At 41.0% G+C, this 15,581-nt stretch overlaps 1 pseudogene across 1 annotated transcript; it reads left to right on the forward strand.

Moving 5' to 3' along the window:
• Positions 1–1,429: 1,429 nt before the first annotated feature.
• Positions 1,430–2,557, forward strand: LOC311609327 (actin, cytoplasmic 2-like; annotated as a pseudogene). The gene has a single exon. The product of its transcript is annotated as an actin, cytoplasmic 2-like (transcript).
• The last annotated feature ends 13,024 nt before the right edge of the window (positions 2,558–15,581 follow it).

Genomic DNA, 15,581 nt, shown 5'->3' on the forward strand with positions numbered 1-15,581 from the left:
AACTTTTACCTTTGAAATCTACAATACTGGCCAGAGGTTTAAGGCTCAAGTGTGAGGGTCACGTCAGACTTAAGACATGATTATTGACCAATTCTCCTTATCTCCCAAGCAGCAGTTAGTTCTGGGTTTCCCATCTAGAGCACAGTGGTTGACAATGCCAACGTGATTTGAAAGAGACTTTTGAATGTTTTAAGATTCAGGCAATACGTTTTAATTCTCTAGAAAAATCTCCGAGTTTGAGGTCAGCCTGGTCTATAGAGTGAGTTCCAGGACAGCTATACAGAGAAACTCTGTCTTGAAAACAAACAAACAAAAAAGAAAAACTGATCATGACCCAAGAAAATAAATTTAGGCTACTCTGCATAACATATTCCACCACAGAAGTTGTTACACGACTTTTTTTTCTTTTTCTTTTTCTTTTTTTTTTCTTTTTTCTTTTTTTTTTTTTCCAGAACAAAAGAAATTGTAAGGCAAGGCATTTTCTTAATACATTGTTGGGAGGTTCAGAAAAGACAGGTTAAAGCAAGGTGAAGAAAACCCAGATATTGGTCTTAGAGATGCTTGATGACATATCAACCTTTTGGACTGATGGAATCTAGTAGTTTGCAGAGAATACATTTCTAAGGTGTTACCTGAGAGTCAAAGAATGTCAGGTCAGACACTGGGGTAGGCAATGAGTAGCTATTGAGGAGAATAAAATTAACCTCTTTATTCTTTTTATGGCAATAAGTCATGGTTCTGGTCGTGGGTTTAAGAACTCAATAGACATCTACAATACGGAGATTTATGTTTCTTCTATTGTGGAGATGTTTTATTGAATTATTTATTTTGTAAAGTCTTCTTGGGCTAGAGAGACAACTCAGAAGTTAAGGGTACAACAACCATATCAGACAGCTTATACCACCTATATCCCCAGCTCCAAGGGATCCATTGCCCTCTTCTGGCCTCTGTGGGTACCACACACATGTGGGCATATACAAGAACACACACACACACACACACACACACACACACACACACATCTTTTTTAGTATCTCTCATTCCTTTTCTTTCTAGAAATACGATCTCATATCCTCCTTTTTACTCAAAGACATTACATCACTAATGTCCCCATTTCAGTTCACAACTTTCCCCATCAGCTTAATCAGTATCACCATCACCAAATGTTTCATCGTTTCTCTAACCTTAAAAATTAATAAATAACCCAGCTCTCGAGAGGCAGAGGCAGGCAGATCACTGTGAGTTCAAGGCCAGCCTGGTCTACAAAGTGAGTTCAAGATAGCCAAGACTAACATAGAGAAACCCTGTCTCAAAAAACCAAAAATATAAATAAATAAATAAATAAATAAATAAATAAATAAATAAAAGCTCTCCACCACCAGCTGCATGTCTTTTCTCTGCTCTGTTACACTGTCCTCCACCAACTGCAATGGAAGAAGAAATCGCAGCATTCTTCATTGACAATGGCTCCAGCATGTGCAAAGCTGGCTTTGCTGGTGATGATGCCCCAGGGCAGTGTTTCCCTCCATTGTCAATCACACTGACACCAGGGTGTCATGGTAGGCATCTGCTGGAAAGACTTCTACATGACTGAGAAGACCCAAAGCACAAGAGGTATCCTAACCCTGAGGTATCATCCTATTGAACAGGGCATTGTCACCAACTGAGATGGCATGAAAAAGATCTGGCACCATACCTACTACAATTAGCTGCATGTGGCCCTAGAGGAGCACCCAGTAATTCTGACTGAGGTTCCCCTGAACACAAAGTTAACAGAGAGAAGATGACACAGATAGTGTTTGAAACCTTCAATACCTAAGCCATGTATATAGTCATTCAAGTGGTGCTGTCCTTGTATGCATCTGGGCATACCACTGGCATTGTCATGGACTCTGGAGATGGGGTCATACATACAGTGCCTGTCTATGAAGGCTACATCCTTCTCCCATGCCATCTTGTGTCTGGACTTGGCTGACTGGGACCTGACAGATTACCTCATTAAGATCTTGACTGAGTGGACTACAGCGTGACCACCATGGTTAAGCGGGAAATTGTGTGTGACATTAAGGAGAAGCTGTGCTATTTGGCCCTGGATTTTGAGCAAGAAATGGCTACTGCTGCATCCTCCTCCTCCTTGGAGAAGAGCTATGAGTTACCTGATATGCAGGTGATCACCATGGCAATGAGTGATTCTGGTGCCCAGAGGCACTCTTCCAGCCTTTGCTCCTGAGCATGGAATTGCATGGCATCCATGAGACCACCTTCAACTCCATCGTGAAGTGTGATGTGGACATCTGCAAGGACCTGTATGCCAACACAGTGCTGTCTGGTGGTACCACTATGCATGCGGGCATTGCTGACAGGATGCAAAGAGAGATCACAGTACTAGCACCCAGCCACAGTGAGGACTAAGATTATTGCTCCTCCTGAGCACAAGTACTCAGTCTGGATTGGTGGCTCCATCCTAGCCTCCCTGCTCATTTTCCCACAGGTGTGGATCGCCAAACAGGAGTATGACGAGTTGGACCCCTCCATCATCCACCACGGATGCATCTAAATGGACTGTTAAGGTGCCAGACATCTGCTGCATGAGCTGACTCTGAAGTATTGATCTGCCCTGGCAAAGGTACACACTTCATGAAACTGGAATAAGCCTTTGAAAAGAAATTTCCCCTCAAAGCTTGTATCCAATATCAGCACTGGATCACAGAATTTGTCGCTGATTCTGATCTTGTATTCAAGTCAACTGGTCCCTTGGTGTATGTTTAATACCCCACACATATATCGATGCAGCCCTTAGTCCATGTGGCTCTGTCACTTGGTGGCTGGGGAGAGGAATTCCCCAGCCTGGTGGATCACTGTGAGCACCATGTAGTGATCTGTTTGGGGGTATTAACTAACAGATGATTTCCAGGATTTCTTTAAGCTAGCAAGAGTTCTTGATCCAGTTATCATTTCTATCTTGCTGGTCTAGTAGGGTAGGAAAGTCTGAGCTTTCAGACCCAGTTTACATTGACACCTGTAAATGTATTCATCCTTTTAATTTATGTAAGTTTTTTTTTTACTCAATTCTTTAAGAAATGACAAATTTTGGTTTTCTACTGTTCAGTGAGAACATTAGGCCCCAGCAACATGCCATGCTTTAAAAGTGCTGCAGTAACAGAAAAGAAAAAAAAAAAGCTCTCCAACCCTAAATCTTCCTATTAACATCTACATTTGCCTCTTTGATAATTTTTATGTGTACGTGTGTATGTCTGTGTGAGTATATATCACATTTGTACAGGTATCCAAGAAGGCCAAAAGAAGGCATCAGATATCTATGGCTACAGGCAGCTGTAGAGCTGGGTGCTTACTACTGCTGAGCTATCTCTCCAAGTCAAGGCCTCAGTTTTCTATTCCCATTTTGAGCACGATCCTCCAGAGGGCTGTCAACCAATAATATCCTCTATAGCCTTACTGAAATCTAGTCTGCCAGGCTTTTGCACCACAATTGTCATCCTTTCCCTCTTTTAATTCATTTTTATTTATATACATTTTGCCTGCTTCACACACATGAAGTCTGTATTGAGGCAGGGTGTCAGATCTTGGAGTTACAGACAGTTGCCAGCTGCCATGTGGGTGCTGGGAATTGAACCTAGGTCCTCTGAAAGCACATTCAGTACTCCTAACTGCAGAGCCATCTCTCCAGCCCACAACTATCATTCTCATTCTGAACTCTCACCCCCACAACATAGTGAAACCCCATGCTCATAAACACAGTAATAGGTTTCTTAGTTTCTATCGTTATTTAAAAGTTTATTACCATGTTTAAATGGCCCTAGACACCATTCTCTCTTTGACTATCCACTGCCTGATGGGCTGCTGCCTCTTGTATGCTTTTAAAGGTCTAAACATTGAGGTTTTCATGGACTTGATTCCTCTCAAACCAACTTTCTTGGTGACTTCAGCCAGCCTTGTAGCTTTATATAGCATATAAAATATAACAATGTCACAGCTATGTCCTCCAACTTGACTTCCTCCATGTACTTCATATTTTCATATCCAACCCTCTGCCTCATAGCTTAGCTCATCAGATCTGTGGGTCATGACCCCTTTGGGAACCAACCAATCATTTCACAGGTTGCCTACAACCATCAGAAAACACATATATTTACCTTGTAATTCATATTAGTAGCAAAATTACAGTTATGAAGTAGCAACGAAAATAATTTTATCATGGGGATCACTACAACATAAAGACAGTATTAAATGCTTACAGCATTAGGAAGGTTGAAAACCACTGGCTTATATGTTTACTAAACACCTCCCAACAACATGGTCAAAAACATATTTTGATATCTCCCCGTACTCTGAAAGTTTCTGTAATATATCTACAAATGAAAATTTGGGGTTTTAGCTGCTTGGGCTAAAACCTTGGCATCCTTATTGCTGCTCTTCCTCCTCTAATTAACATGCTCAAATCATTGTCAAATACAGTTGCCTCTCCATTCAAGAGACAGCCAGAGTCTAACTAGTCATTCCTTCTTAAACACTACAATCCTTGCTCAAAGCACTGTGAATTTGCTGCTAGAGAATCTCCTAGTCTGCTTCATTCTTTTGTTTTGCCATTTATTCTCAATGTAACAGTAAAGCAATACCCTAAACATATAAATTATATCAACTTCTCATCTCTTATCAAAGTTTTCCAAGAAGAGCTGGGAAGAGATGACTAGTTGAGAGCACACTGTTCTTGTAGAGGACCTGGAGGTGGTTTCCAGCACCCACATCAAGCAACTCATAACTATCTATGACTCTAGTTCCTGGGGACCTGACACCCTCTTCTGGACTCTACAGGCACTTACAGGCATGCAGTATATAGGTATAAACACTCAGGAACGCACATACACGCAAAATAAAAACAGATACACCTTTAAATTTTCTCCTTATATTATGTTCCTCAGATTGAGAGCTAACATGCAGGGAACAAGAAAGTGTTAGGGGATGTAAATAGCACGAAAATCATTTTAATATAGTTAAGATGCATTATAGCTATGAAAATGTCATATCAAAACACACTATTATGTATACATAACACAAGCTACTACATCCTTTTAAAATGTAAAAACCCTTATTTATAATTGCCATGTAGTCTCTACAGCCTCATTCCCCTGTCAGACACCATCTTCAACCATCTTCTTTACTGCATGTGCACTAGGCAGACCTAAGTCAACTCTTTTTAGGCACGTAGTCCACCTAGAATGTTCCTTTCCAACTTCTTCAGGTAGAAATATCCAAATATTTTTTACCTAATCCATGGAAACTCCCTTACTCTACATAAAATGTAGGTTCTCTCCTACTGAAAAAAAAATATATGCCCTTACATTTAAATATATATATTACTAGCCAATGGACCATGCATTCTCCACAGTTGTGTGGAACTAACTCTGACATGAACTCCGGTGCCCCCTACTTGACCACTTCCTTTTGGTGGGGAGGACTGGTGGCACTCAGCGGAACAGGAAGAAGGCTATCGGGATGAGACCTGATAGGCTGTGATCATACGGTGGGGGAAGAGGTCCCCTTCTGTCACAGGTCTAGGGAAGGGGAATAGGGTGAAAGAGGGAAGGAGGGGAAATGAGAAGATACAAATGAGTGGATAACAATCAAGATGTTATCTGAATAATAAAAATTAATAAATAAAATGCCAGAAAAATATATTACTATCCAATATAGCTTGCTTATATATCTATCTACTTATTCAGTTATCATAGATGGTTCCTGAGGGCTCATTTTGCCTGGGTGTATTCTCACTTTATTTCAAGATTCAATGACAACTTAGTCAATGCATATTATGTAAATAAATGAATGCAGAAAAACAACTGAGTCACAACGTCATACCATGAGTGGTAGCGAAGATCTTATTTTGACCTTAAAGGGTGTTCTTAGAATTGCCCCAAGTATTGGGTTGGCTCTGGGATAAAGCTGAGATACAAGGTAGGGAAAAAGGAGTTAGGTAGATGAAAATCCAGCATTAGGGGAAGCCTTGGAGAGCCAGGCCTAGTAGCAGAGGCCTTTAATCTCAGCTTCTTAAGATGCTGAAATAGAAGGATAACAATTTTAACGTCTGCCTGGGCTTTAGAGTGAATTCAAAGCCAGCCTAGACAACTTGGTAAAACCCTTTCATTAAATAAAAAGTTAAAAGAAGACTGAGGATATGGCTCGGTGGTAAAGTGCATGCCTTGCATTCATGTAACCCTGGATTCAGTCTCCACTATCAAAAGATAGAACTAAACAACAAAGATGGCTTAGACCATGGAGCTCAAAATAGTAATCTGAGCTGTAAAAGAGAAGAAACAAATATCTTTAGGACGTCCTAAAAGGAATACAAGAGTCTTAGCAAAGATTGCAATAGCATTGAACACATTGTCTCTTCCACCTCTTGCACTTTCCAGAAAAGGACTCCCCAAACAGAGCTAAGGAGATGGCTGCCTGGCCCCTGATCCCTCAAAACAGAGAAATAAAAGACACTAAGTCCTAAGGAGATTTTACAAAGCTGGGTAAAAGAGGAGGGAGTGGGGAGAGAAGAGAATATAAACCTTCTGAGAAACCGGAAGGGAACCCGAGATCGGGAAGGGCTCTCTTTCCTGGCCACGCGCTTCCTTGGATCTAATAAACCTTTTCATCTCTTTTCAAGTGCCGCAGAGGGAGTCATAAACAAGCAGCCTCAGCAGATGCACATGGCCGCTCAATAAGACTAAACAAACAAGCACGAGCGAGAGCCTGCAGCTCATTGGCATCTCCCTAGAGCATTGCACTTGGGGTGTCCCGCCAGGGCAAGTAGAGTGGATGCTCTGAACTCAGTGAGGGTATATAAAATAGGAGAACTCCAAAGTTCTCCATTGTAGAAGCATCCCTGTGCAGAGGACTCTGCTAAATGCTCAAGACCAAAGAAGAATAGGAAAAGTCTCTGCACCTGCCTCAGTACTTGCTTTCAAGGCAAGATTCCATTTTGGTTCTCCTAATAAGGGTCAGTCTGCCCCTTTTTATTTTTAGTTAGGGATTCTTAGAGATGTCAATGGTGTCCTTAGCATGTATGTATGTGTGTATATATATATATATATATATATATATATATATATATATATAATCTGGGTGTGGTGGTGCAAAATTGTAATCTCAGCACTGGGAAGGCAGAAGCAGGAGGATCCCTGAGACTCATGACAATAAGAGACTTTCTCTCAAAACAGAAGGTAAACAATGCCTGGGAAATGATAACCCAAGGTTGATCTCTGGCCCTCATCTGTGCACTATGCACACACACACACACACACACACACACACACACACACACACGAATGTACACTCACCCACAAGAACACAATACCACACACACATAATCTGAAAATAAAATAAATATAATACAAGCACCTAATTCATATAACCAACTGCTAGAATTGTACTTATACTAAAAAGGGGATTCACTAGAGCTCTCTGTGTGCTAAGGAGGCTGACAAACCTCATAGCTGCTCAGCCCATGAAACTGGGTGCCTCCACAGCCACAGTCTGCACAATCTGGCTCTGAAAGCCTAGAAGATTCCTAACAAGTCATCAATCCTCAGACCACATAGGTCTTTGGCCTCCATCTTTGTGTATGTGAGTACACACACACACATACACACACACACACACACACACACACACACACACACACACTGCCTGAAGAATAATAAAGATATGAAGATGGAGTTGTTTGGGTGATTCAGGATGTGTGCTTTGCATTTACCCCATTTTTTATTTCCATTTTCAGAGGCCAAATATTGTATGTACATATGTATGTATGTATGTTTGTATGTATGTATGTATGTATGTCTCTGTCTCTATCTCTCTTCTTCTTCCCCCACCCCACCCTATCTCTCTCTGTCTGTCTGTCTCTGTCTTTGTCTCTGTCTGTCTGTCTCTGTCTGTCTGTCTGTCTGTCTGTATGTATGTATGTATGTATGTATGTCTCTCTGTCTCTCTCTTCCCCCCCCCATTAATACACATGAGAATGGAAGCCAGAGATCAACCTTGGCATCATCCCTCATGGAAGACTAAAGAAACTGCCTCCAATGTCAGTAGAGAATGGCAGTGACCATGGCAGCAGCTTTCACAGCAACATTAAATACAGTCACTAAAGAAGAGAAGTCATATAGATCTCCTGTTTTATTTGGGGATCTTCTTATGTCTGGCCCACTAGCTGTAAGACTGTGCTCACTCTTAGTGTGGATCTTTTCCCACTGGTGAATCTCTTTGGAGAGTTCCAATGAACATGTCTAGAAGTATATTTCCCATATCTCCTCCAGATTCTGTCTAGTTGATGATCAAAACAATCAAGTGGAGTGTCACAACTACTCCACAGTCTTTCTCCCTTAATTTCAGGCATCTTTCCTAGTTCAAGTTCATGCACTGTGCTGGCTCACATGGGCTAGAATCATTTTGGAAGAGGGATGACAGATGTGGGAGGGCATGGAACTGTATGAGAAAGCACACCGGGGAAGCCAGGAGAGAGCAGGCTAGTAAGAAGCATTCCTCCAAGTTTCTGCTTCTGTCTCTACCATCAGTCCCTTCCCTGACTTCCCTCAGTGATGAGCGCCAGCTGCAATTGTAAGCTGATTTTAGGCAAGGTTCCATGATTGGTACTGTGGAGGAGACATGAGACACACATGTCTTTGTTAGGGTTTCTATTCCCAAAGTAAAACGCATGATAAAAAATAACTTAGGGAGGAAAGGGTTTATTTCGGCTTAGAGTTTCATATCACAGTATGTCACTAAAAGGAGCCAGGGAAGAAAATCAGTTGGACAGGAACCTAGAAGCAGGAAGTAAAGCAGAGCCACTGGAGGAATGATGCTTCCTGGCTCTACATGGCTTGTACACCCTGCCTTCTAAAAGCACCCACAAGCACTTACCCTGGGGAGGCACTGCCACCTGTGGCCTGGCCCCACCCACATCAGTCATTCCACAAAAATCTGCTATAGATTTGCCTACAGTCAATCTGTTGGGGGCATGTTATCAGCTGAAGTTCCTCTTCCCAAATAGCTCTAGTTTGTATCAATTTAACAACAACAACAACAAAGGCAGTGCCTTAGAAAAATGATCACATTAATTTTCAGAGGAAAAAAATAAAGCAATCAAATGTTTCCTAGCCAAAGCTGCAATCATTAAGAAGTGATTCCAGAAACCTCATGAATGGGGTATCTCTACATCTAATAAAACAAAAAAGAAAACAAAATTAAAAAAAACAACAACAATGTTCCAAATTGAAATGCAACAAAGACCAGGGGACAGAAGCAGGCAGTTTTGACAACCAGAAGTAGGACAGTGGCCCAGGAGCCTGAGCCTAGAAGAGTCTTAATGCATTCATAGCACATGTCCATAAGAGCAGCATGCACTTAAGAGTCCTTAACTAAGGGCATAAATATGGGTCCCTAGGATGTCTCTAACACAAGCTCTGTAGCCTGGGGCAAGTCCAGTATGCCACTTGATACGCAGGAGGCCTTTAGAGACTTGCCTGTCAGTGATGGTCTGGACATAATCACTCTAAAGTCTCCTCAGCTCTAGAACTCAGTGATTCTCCATCTGTTCCACATCAGAAAAGCATTTTAGCTCTGTCGAAAACACAATCAGCCTGGAGTCAATTTTTTTTTTTTTAATCCATGTCTTCAAAATTCTTTGGGCTCTCTGAAGATTTAGAATTGCTAGGAATGTATGACTATTTAGGTGGCCCAGCCTCAAGTCTGGGCACCTCTTCTTATTAGATCCCCTTCCTCTTGGTCCCCAGCATCTTAAGTACCCCCGCACAACAACTTAGCCAACCCCTTATTAACATATGGTCTCTTTAACTCACAAAATTGTCTGCCTCACTTTTGAAAAGCTACTAGTAAAAAGTCCTGAAATAGAAACCAGATGCATGCACGCACCTTGGGATGTATGTATTATGAAGATGAAGCCGACACATCTCTTCCCAGTTGGCTTTGTATCTTTTTTTCCCCACCTGGTCATGTGGTGCGCACCTGCAGTACGTTGACAAGGCCTTAGATTACAACATGGATGGTTATATCAGGTTCCAGGATGGCTTTGGGTTTGAATCCCAAGTGGGTAGTGCATGCATCAAGGGTTTTTATTCCCACCTCATCTTTACAGCTCTCCTGGCTTCTTCCTGCACTCGAGCCAATATTTCATATAGACAAACAAGCCCTTATTCCCTTCTTCTACTTTCCAATTTTTTTTGTTGTTTTTGCAAAGTATTCCTCCCCCAACTCAACTGTCAGAAATATTGTCGTGTGAGGCAAACATGTGCAAAGGACAGGATCACTCTCACTGTAAAACCACTCACTTCTTTCAACAGATTGTCTCAGGCTGGAAATATGCCTTCAATTGTATAGGTTAGGAAAATGTCATCTTCTCTCCTGCCAATGGACTATATTTATTCCCATACATATTCATAGAATAAAATGATGCTGTGTAACTTTCTAAACTGGACCCTAATGAACTACAATTCATATACAAGCATATATGTGCCTCTTAGGTAATAGAAATAAAGTGATGCAGTTCTAAGTAATCCCATGATACTCAAATGCCACAGGCATATCCAAAGCAAGACTATATGACCTACAAAAACAATGACTATATTTCCTAACTCAAAATACAGGATTTGAGTTGATGGGTGTTTTAAGACTTGAGCAGAGTATTTGAAAGTATAAACACTATGTGGATTCTACAATGTAAGGACATGCATGTTAAAAGCTCTAGACTAAAAGTTCTGGCCTCTAAGGTGTAAGACAAAAAAAGGCTTTAGGCATTACCTGTATATGAAGCATTAGCTCCCTCGCTTGCTTATTTCCATTTTTATAATCTTAGATGAATTTACAAATTTAAAATCCCCCTTCTTCTATTTGTTGTCACAAGTTCTTTGCCATTCAGGCCACCAAAAAGAAACAATGAAACAAACAAGAGTCTGCCACCACTATTTCTACCTTCAAGTCCAAGTTGAATTAATTATGACTTCCTTTGATTTATATTAAAGTTTAGAAGTTATTATATGATAGTCTCATCAATTTGAGGAGTGCCTCTACAAATTTCTCTGGATGTGTCCAGCTGGAGGTTTTTAGAGAAGATTGTCATATGAATGGGTGGAGTAAGGAAGGCCCAACCTGAATATAAGTGGCACTGTTCAAAAGGTGGAACAAAAAATTAAAAGAAAGGGTAGGTTGTATGCAAACTAAGGGTTGGTCATCTCTGCAGCCTTAGTCAATGCCCTATAACTGTGAAAAGACATCATGACCATGACAACTCTTATAAAGGAGAATATTTAATTAGGACAGTTCAGAGTCCATTACAATTATAGCAGGGAGCACGGTGGCATGAAGGAAGCCATAGTGCTGGAGAAAGAGCTGAGAGTTCTTTTACATCCTGATCCATAGGCAGCAGGAAGATAGAATGAGCCAATAAACCTCTCAAGCTTCTGAAACCCCCAAAGCCCACCTCCAGTGACACACTTCCTCCAATAAGCCAACGCCATCTCCAACGAAACCACATGTCTTTCCAATACTGTGACTCCCTATGAGCCATTTTTCATCCACACCACTGCATTCCACTCCCTGTCCCCCATAGACTTATCATCATACCATAATGCAAAATGCATTTAGCTCAACTTCAAAAGTCCCCATAGTTTATCACAGTCTCAACAGTGTTTACAATTCCAAAGTTTATGTCTCTTCAGAGAATCATGACAGTCTCTTAACTGTAATCCCCTGTAAAATCAAAATTAAAAGGCAGATAACATACTTCCAGCATACAGGATATACATTACTGATCCAAAAGGAGGAAAGAAAACATAGTAAGAGGAAATACTGGACCAAAGCAAGAATAGAAATTAACGTGGCAAACTCCAAACTCTGCATCTCCATGTCTGATGTCAAAGTGCTCTTCAGATCTCCAACTTCTTTCATAATTGTTGTCTGCAACACACTTCTTTCTCTTGGTCGGGTTCCACTCCCTGTTAGCAGCTCTCCTCAGCAGTTATCTTATGATTCTGGCATCTCCAACATCTTGGAATCTCCAAGGCAATCTGGGCTTCACCTCCATGGCTTCATACAGTGGCCTCTCTAGGCCACATACTAATGGTATTCTCCTCTGAAACCTCTTGAGTAAGACCCTCACAATTCAAATCACCCTCAGTACCACTGTCTCCCATGCTCCTACTAATATGGCCCATTAATACCCTCTTAAAGCATTCAACTGTTTTCCTAATCCTAAATCCACATTCCTCTAAACAAAAGTACAGTCAGGCCTGTTACATAAATACGCCACTTCTGGTAACCAACTTCTATCTTTCTGTTTACATATACATTTATATTATTACACATATATACAATAAACTACCTATAGCAAGAAGAACCATGACACAATCAGGAATTACATAAATGTTACATTCTTAGTGTTTTGGCTATTTGTGTTTGACAGGCTTAAAGAAAATATCTTTCCTATCTTGGCGCGTCTAAAATTCTCAGTGTAAACCAATCTCCATCACATCTTGTCGTTATCAACTTAAATCATCTATCTAGACCTCAAAATATCTTAAGCCCTAAAAAACTAAGCTTCATAGTAAAACTAAGCTACCCGGTCTTCAACTCCACCAGAGACTTGAGAAGGAATAAGCTTGATTACCTAAGTATGCTGGGAGTGCAGGTTAGTAGCTTTCCAAATGAGAAGATGACAGAGACAGTTTTCTACCTAAATAGTCACCTAAAACTCTCTACAATGTTGGAGCATCTTCTTCAGCCTTCTGGCCCAATATATCTGACACACATATTTGTGAGGCAGGAACTATTGAGGACGTGCTTACTCTGTCTTGGCAGAGTTTGGTCGTCAACTTTGCCTGCATCCAAGCTTGCCAACTTCTGTCTTAAGACAGTGTCCTATTGCTGTGAAGAGACACTATGACCACGGCAACTCTTATAAAGGAAGACACTGCATTGGGGCCAGGTTATAGCTCAGAGGTTTTGTCCATCATCAACATGGCAGGGAGCATGGCAGCGTACAGACATAGTGCTAGAGAAATAGCTAAAAATTCTTAGTCCTGATCCATAGGTAGCAGGAAAGAGTAAGCTATTGGGTCTGGCTTGAGCTTCTGAAACCAAAAAACCCATCTCCAGTGACACACTTCCTCTAACTAGTCCATACCTACTCCAACAAAGCCACATGTTCTAATCCTTTTAAATAATGTCCCTCCCTATGAGCCTATGAGGAACATTTCATTTGAACCACCACACCTGCTTAGATGTGGCCCTTGCTGCTGCTGCTGCTGCTGCTGCTGCTGCTGCCGCCGCCGCTGCCGCCACTGATAATCATCAAACTTTAGATTCCTCAGCTTTTGCACAAACCCCTGCAGCTTCCCAGTGCCCACTGGCCTTTAGCCTTGCACTAGGGATATACCACTGATTCCTCTTATGCTGAGGCTTCCAACTCCTTGGCCTGAACAGCCACTAGTCTTCACAAAACATCGATAGCCAACAGCCTCAGATCAACCCCCAGCTTAGGAGCATCAGCTTTGAACCATGAGAGTGACTATTGGTATGTACCAGAACTGCCAGGGCACCAGCTGATGTAGGCATCACAGTCAGAAGGAAGTCTCCAGGTGAGCCTAGTCAGTCTGCCCAGTTATAAAAGAGATGTTGTTATATTAAATGAAATAAGACTGACATTAAAAGAGAAATATGATATGTTTTCCTATGCGGAACATAGATTTAAAGTTGTATGGGTGTACATATATTTAAAGTTGTGTGTATGTGTATATATGTTGTGGAAATCATGCAACTGGAAAAAAAATTACCATGAGGATGGAGAAAGAAATTTTAAGTAAATGAGATGGGAAAGAAATGGAAATAAAATACATGTGACATGAAAGAAGAGGCAGAAATTACTTGAGGGATTGAAGAGACTCAGTTACATGAGGGCCACAGCATAGTAGAGGGCAGTAGAGGAGGGAGACAAATTAGAACCAAGCATAACAACACATGAATGAGATGTCATAATGAAACCCACTACTTTGTATGCCAACTCAAGAAATTAATTTAAAAGAATAATGAGTAAGCATTAAGACATTCTGCATGGGAGTTCAGTCCACAACAATAGATAATATGAGTGCCTCCTTCCCCAAGATTCAATTTTCTTTGTATATGCCCTGCAACTTGTTTAGTTGATACCTAAATATGCTTATTGTGTGTGTGTATATGTGTATACATATATATATATATATATATATATATATATATATATATATATATATATATGTCCAACACATAAATCCTCACCTCCATACCTTTCAGTGACAGACTAGAGAATGTCAGAAGGGACAGAGTGTTTGGAAGTGCATTCTTTCCTTGTCTCTTTACCATCTCTATGAGATGACAATGGACCAAATTGTTGTTTTCCCACTAATAGTAAACTGTCCACTGCATTTAAAAGGTACCTAGGCCTATAGCAATGGCAGCCATATCCAGAAGCTAATGAAAACTCACCATTATGGCATAGGTGCCTTTGGAGGGGGGGGTGATTATCTGTGTCCAGGGTCCTCGTAAAGTTTACAGAGCCACAATACATGCACTGCAAGCCACTGGTGGTACTGTCTGTCTCCTCTCCAGCTACTCCTCTGGAAGACTGAATGGCCCTTCCCAGTCAAGTGGTTTCTAAGCAGCCATGGAAATTTTTGGATTCTGCTGTGATGAAAGATAGGCACAGGACTATTGTGTTTCTCGTGGTGCTCAGTACTAGATTAACTAGAAAAAGAAGAATATCATGGTATGATGTGTCCACAAGGAAATGTTGGAACCCTCTGTCAGTCATCAAACACGCAGATGATTAGTGGACTATATATATTCTAATAAAGAGAGTCAAAATGAAAGTTCTCTATCAAGTACACATTTCCTCATGGACTGATGCCATCATCAACACAGCAGCATCTACCTTTTCTGCATCCAACAGGATTCCTGGGTTTGTGGGAAGTAATTTTTGTCAGTGCTGCAAGTAAGAGCCCACATTTTCATGTAGTTAGAGATCTCTGTGTATATTGTTGTCATTTACCATCAATACCAGTGAAATTGTGATGGGCCATCCTATAACTAAAACAGAAAACTTGCTCTTTTTCCTTTGAAAATTGGTGCTGTGAAGCTACCACCATAGGAAAGGAAAACCAGAAGATGTAGTCAACAGTAGGAGGGAGCGTCATACAGATATACCAAGCAGTAAGTTGATAGTAACAAGTGTGTCAGACCTGTGCCCACGTTGCAGACAGAAAGAAGATGAGGAACAGGGTAAATGCCATGGACTCTATCTCCTTTTGGCAGTCTGTTCTAGAAACCTCCTCAGCGACATCTACTGACTTCTCGCTGGTCATAAACAACTCACATGGCTACTCTAAAAGTGGCAAGTAGAAATGTCTTTTTAATTGATCTTTGTACATCTTCTGGGTACATTTCTATTTCGCCATCCCAAATCCCAGTTTGCATACTAAAGAAGAATGAGAGAATCATCCTCAACAGACAACAGTAGGATCTACCTCAGA

Source organism: Acomys minous (genome assembly GCF_964271855.1).
Source record: "Acomys minous genome assembly, chromosome: 2".
Lineage (NCBI taxonomy): Eukaryota > Metazoa > Chordata > Mammalia > Rodentia > Muridae > Acomys > Acomys minous.